The sequence below is a fragment of the Acanthisitta chloris genome, unplaced genomic scaffold (genome assembly GCF_000695815.1).
Source record: "Acanthisitta chloris isolate BGI_N310 unplaced genomic scaffold, ASM69581v1 scaffold14734, whole genome shotgun sequence".
In the NCBI taxonomy this organism is placed as follows: Eukaryota; Metazoa; Chordata; class Aves; order Passeriformes; family Acanthisittidae; genus Acanthisitta; species Acanthisitta chloris.
The window spans coordinates 15,853-22,186 of NW_008667764.1; the positions used below are offsets into that span (position 1 = coordinate 15,853).

Below are 6,334 nucleotides of genomic sequence, written 5' to 3' on the forward strand. Positions count from 1 at the left end.
CATGCATGTTCATACAATACTAGTTATGCAAGTGAGCTGCAATTACTTCTTTCAGTTATCATACAGAAATCCAGGGACTGGTAGTTTTAGAAAAAGAATTAATTTGTAAATATGAATTGGCTTGGTTAACAGTAAAGACAGCATAGGGGTCAATTAATCTCATGTACAAATCATCAGGAGAATCTAGAGAGATGGTTCTGCAGGCAAGTATGGATGCCTCTATATCTGAGGGGAAGAAAACGGCCCATGGCTTAGTGCCAGCATTTAAAGACAAAGTCTTGTGCCTGAAAGGTTCAGCTGCGCAAAAAAAGCTGAACTTAGTTTAGATCAAAACAAGGAAAATTTGTCATTTCTGCATTTGAGTTAAGGCTTCATACTACAGACGTGAGTGCATAATCAAAAAAGGGAAACCCATGATAAAAAAAAGATCTTCCCCTGCCTTGGAACCTCTGTTCTCAATACTGTTTGCCAAGCAAGCACATGCTGCAGCATACAACGAGGTTGGACTGGCAGTGTGCTGTCCTCACACAACAGGAACCTAAATGTTGGCAGTCCAGTTTTAACCACAAGGGAATGAAGTGCTGAATAAAGAGTTTAGATCTGGCCAAGATGATTATGGGACCTAAAAGAAGCTTTGGCTTTGGTTCTGAAAGCATCTTTCCCTTCTCTGCATTATGGTGTAGACAGCTACTGAACACAATGTTAGATTTTGTAGCAACAGGTCTACAGGTTTTTTATTAATGTTTTCTATGAATACTCACATCTTCCCTAGAATAGAGAAACTAAATCAGCCATAGCTTGAAACTACACGGGTTAAAGGAAAATATGAACACCAATGCTATGTTTTGACATGGCTGTGAAGAAAGCAGAGAATAATTATGTTTCAGATACCTCATCATTCTGCAAATCCTCTTCCAGCTGGAGAATGTTCTTCAGAGCGGCTGCAACCACCTTCTTCCTCTTGCAAATGAAATCCTGTTCCTGGACACAGAGGTCAAACCCCAGGCGTATGTCTAGGTCTTCATGGCTGGAACAAGTATCAGGTATCTTACACCACATTTGTAGTCTAAATCAGCATTTTAATTGCTTCTACTTCATAAATAGATATACCTTCACCATCAGGTCTACATAAAGCAAAGCAGGAAAATATTAGATATTCTAGTTTGTTCTTGAAGAACAACAGTCTGTCTTCCTTTGAAACAAGAGGGCTTCTTTATTTTTTATCTCCCTGCCAAAGATGCCTGAAATTAAATATAGCTACAAATAACAAAATTGTTCCTTTTCAGGCACAAATGCAGAAGCCTGCAGAGGGCAGTGTTTTAAAAGTGGCTTTTAGAAGTTGTGCAAGCTTCCACTGGTACCTCTGAAACATGTACTGAAGTTGTAGATTTACATGATCAGATGGGGGTTTTTTGAGTGGGTGTATATAAATTTTTGCATATATTTATAAGCACTACAGTTCTGTTTTGGAAGCTGCTGTGAAAATCTTTTTTAGGTGTGGCAAGGAAGAAGTTTTTCAATGACAGCTGTGAAATGTATGTATATCTCATAGCATATTTACTGAAAATAAACAGCATGATAGAAGATGCACCTGCTTTTCTGGAAGTTCTCTTCCCTTACAACATGGTCCATAAGGTAACATATTCATCTTACAAATTGGCTATAATCCAAAATATGCAATGTGTTTCCTTGGTTTGGAAATAAACAATCACATGCTTGAGTTTATTTGCATTAATCTCCTTGAGTAGACATGAAAAAAATAAAGGCAGGTATATTTATTATTTCATTTTTTTGTCATATCCTAGAGTGGCCAGGCACTCTGATATTGGTCTTAGTAAAGAAAACAGTTAAATAAACCTCTTTGGAAACAGAAAGGTGTCTTTCAATTAGTTTTGAAATGCTGCTTTTATTGAAAATCTGCATTTGGCAATTAATTTTTCAGGTGTCAGAATGTCTACAGTGGCCCTTAGCACATAATATTGATTGCAGAACAATATGAATAGAAAATTGGTATGTTCTTTATAAACCTTTTTCTTAACTGACTGTATAGTCCCATTACATAAACTCATATCTGCTAAAAATCTTCATGTTATCTACCAAGTCCATTTTATTTTATAGTCTGAAATGACCAGCATTCAGGATGCAGGCAGTACCAAAGGGACTGGAACTTGATTGACAATTATCTGAATACAATGAACCAAGATGAAAACCACAGATGTCTTACCATTTTTTCACCTTAAAGCGCAAATCAAATTTTCTGTGCTGAAAATTGAAAAAGTAAATTTATGAATGTTGATATATTTTTAAAACAGTCCTTATCCCCTACTCAGACTGAGACATAGATCTTTTGGGTCATGGTTACATCTACAACTCTCTGAATTTCAATAAACTGAGACTGGGAGACAGATTCTCCTCTCAGTGCTTCATTAGTATCCAGATATGTGTGCTGATTTACTAAACTAAGGCTTCAGTATTATCATCTCTAATTGCACACATTCCCTCTGTTGTGAAACTCAGGTGTAGCTTGCACTGATGCTCGTTAGCTACACAAATGACAGAAGAACTTCAGTGCTAGACCTCACCTCCCTGGAAAGGTCCACCACTAAACATGGGTCTTGAAACCACAGTCTCTCACATAATGATGTCAGAAACAAAGGGAAGCCAGAGAGGCTGATCACTCCATACATGTGGCACAGGTTTGCCTCCCGTGGTGTGCCAGGTTGCAGCCTCACCCCTCTGTCCCAGTGGCACCCAGTGAACTCCAGCCTGATTAAGTACATGGACAACAGAAGAAGCATGAGCAACAGCCTGTAATTTTTCTTATTCCTCCTCCCTGGATTTTCCACTTTATTTTGCTCCAAATAATTCACTTCATTATGCATTGCCCTAGACCGGAGGGAGGTTAGAAAACAACTATCTCTTTATAAAGAGAAGTAGTCTCTGGTTTCTGCTTCCTGGTAATCAGCAACAATTTTCAAATGCTTGCAAAGGACTCTTCATGGCCAGCAGGCACTTACCTCGCCAACTACTTCCCGTTCGGAGGGGAGTGACTTCAGAGGGATGGTCAGGGGGATGCTTCTCCTCCTTGCGCCACATGACACGCAAGCACACTGCAAAAGGAGCATGGAGTGCTTTTCTTGGTTAAGACAGAAATGTTCTCCTCTTGCTGCCTACTCACATGTAAATGTCAGGTCATAGGGCTGTCTGTGTTGTCTACCATGTTCTGGGGTAACGTACAAACGTGGGAAGCTTCCTCTTCTTTGTGAGTGCAACATCCAGGGAGGGTTGCTTGTATCTGGCATAGTGGAAGAAAGTGGGATCTGGGAGAGGGGGATGGGAGTCACAGCCCACTGAAACTGTCTGGGTTTCTTCAAAAGATCCTCTCACTGTAAATGTTAGCTCATTCTCTAAAACAATAAGATAAAATGCATACAAAAAGTTACTTACAATTGAAAAAAAAAAGAGGGGAAAAAAAGAAGCAAAAGAGCACTGAACAAATCCCTTCCCCTCTTCCTTTGTATTTGCAAAGCTGTCTTCTCAAAGTGATCCAAACCCCAAACATTTCAGGTGACTGTATCTTTATAAATGTGCTGAGCAAGAAGCTAGATGGGAGTGTGACATAGATGGCACTGAATTTTAGACTGCTGCATTTTTGTTGCTGTTGCATGATACTGTGAATGAAACCAGGTACTTTGCATTGTAAATCAACCTCATCCCAGGCCAAATAATGAGCAAAAGTTCTCAGTCCCCTAAAAGAAGATCTGACTCTACAGTAGATGACCCTTTTTCTACCAGTGTGTTACACATGCTCGGAGATTGCCTACCAAATCCAGCCCTTCAGGGGATGTGGGTAGAGGAACTTCCAGATTCTGGATCTAGATCAGGGTCAGGCAGGAGCCAGCTGCTGAGTGGCTAACCCCTGCAAAAAATTAAGTGTATCTGTGTGTATGCAGAAGTTGAACTGACAAAGATCCTGAGGAAAGTTAAGGCCATGGACTATCAAACCTGAGGAATTGAGCTTCTCAGGGTTTAGCAGTACTACAGCAGAGGTTTTCAGGATCTCAGCTTGGGATTTAAATACCTTCTCTACAAGTATTTGATGTTGTTTCTAGTCTGTCACAAGGCACCCTGTGAAGTCAGAACCCTGAACGTACATCCTGCTGCAGGACTGGTGGCATTCCCTGCTACAAAAGTTTTACAAATCACCTTAGATGTGATCGATTAAAGCCTTAATATTTTGATGGTGCAATTTCTAGGCCTTCTTAAAGAGGGTAAAATCACTAATAATCATTTAAAGAATTAATAAACTTACCTGAAAAATGCTTGTTTTGCATCCTGCTGTCCAAGTGAACTTCCAAGCAGGCTACTTCACGACACTACAGTAGGCATGATGGGGACAGAGAATTAGATAACTCTTTCATCCATCTCACCACCAGTGCTGGTAGATATTGTAAGGGTCGTTATAGAAAGGGTCATTGCTTGAATGTGGGGTCCAACTGTGTTGGAGACTTTTGCCAGACCCAGTGAAAGTGAGAATTAACTTCATTTTCATGTGGGAAGATGATGATATGCTAAACACATTATAATTTTTAATGAATGCAGATTAAACAAGAGAAAATGATAACAGCCAGAAGGGTCCTCCAAGATCATGCTGGCCTCCTTGAAGATAAAGCTCCAAAGAGAAAGTATCACTAGAGAATGAAGATTTGCAATGTTTCCATCACTGAAGTTATGGTCATGTAAGGTAAGGAATTATGTGGGAAAAAACACAAAAGAACAAAATAATATTTTACCACTATTGCCCCATTTGTGATGATGGTTTCAGGAGGACCCCGCCTAGAAAACAAGAGCAAATAATATGCATTTAATAAACAATATATTCTGGACACTGTCCTGAGCATGACACATTATTCACTATTCATTTTTTATTACTGTTATTTTATTTGTTACTTCTTGTTGTTTCTGGAAGTATGCTCACTTTACACTTGATGCCACAGAATGACACAGCAGAAATTATTAAATTGCAATCAGGCACCTGGAGAGTGCTTGTAAACAGCCTTTGTAGCACAAGTATGCCACAGATTGGGTAACAACATTCTCCTCAGTCATGACTTGCCCAGAGGCCACTCTCCAGTAAATCTATAGATTTACTGTGGTGAGATTTACCAGCCAACTCTGAATTATGTAAATAATGTCTAAATATTAAGAGAAAGCCACAGAATTAAAAATTCTGAACTCTTCACATCATGACATTTTCATTTCTTAGTATGATTTATTACTCCACAGATTAAGTTTGGAAAAAGTTTGAATCTGACTATTAAGATGATACTGGGTCTTACAGAAGATTTCCCTGCATTAATGCACCACTCCAAGCTGCTACTCTGATAATAATGGGGTTTTACTCACATGCTCTCCAATATAAACTCAACTTCCAGTTCCTCCCTCCTCTAAAAACAAAAAAAGAAGCAATCTCAATTAGCATGTGCAGAGGTTTTCAAAGTGACCTTTGTTTTTGCAAGCACAGTTTTCTTTATGTTCTAATAAGTAATGGTGTTCTGTTTCATGTTTGCTATTGTCAACATTAAAGGACAGAGGCAGCTTTTTCTTTCCCAAGAAAAATATCACAAATGTACTAGCAGAACAGAAGATGCCTAAAAGTCTAGCAAATCTTTATATTTCACACTTTCTTCTCTGCCAGCTTCCATATGCTGAACACAATATATTAAGACTTGATGTTTAATAAAATATTGTGGAAACAGGTGATCTTCCCATCCTTGAAGCATTTGTCTTTTCATAGTTTTTTTGTGAGGATTAGATAAATTGTCATTTTCTATCAGATTATTAAAAGTGCTAAGTTTCCCTAAACTGCATCTACTCTAGGACTTGAGATTTCGGCCATGATCTGTGCCAGAAGAAACCAACAGGAATTTAGAAAGGCCATCTATTTTGTCACTGGTGTTCAGTTTCTAGGATTTAAATAGATTTTGTTACATTTTTGCCACCAAGCTGATCCTGGTGGTAGAAACCAGAAGAGACAGCACACCTCTTTAATCAGAGGGGAAAGAATGGACATCAAGATCAGGCACTGGAATAGGTTGCCCAGGGAGGTAGTGGAGTCACCACCCCTGGAGGTGTTCAGGAGGTGTCTGGATCTGATGCTGGGTGATATGGCTTAGTGGTTTAGGGGTTACAGTGGTAGTGCTAGGTGGATGGTTGGACTGGATAATTGTGTGGGTTTCTTGCAACCTTGATGATTCTATGATTCTAAGGTGTTATAAATGTCTGACTGAGCTCTTACCTGTGGATTTAGTGGGAATGCCGTAAATACTCTTTC

General features: G+C 39.2%; 1 pseudogene; it reads right to left on the minus strand.

Moving 5' to 3' along the window:
• The window catches only part of LOC103800282, a 35,862-nt pseudogene that overhangs the window by 12,365 nt on the left and 17,163 nt on the right, over positions 1–6,334 (minus strand).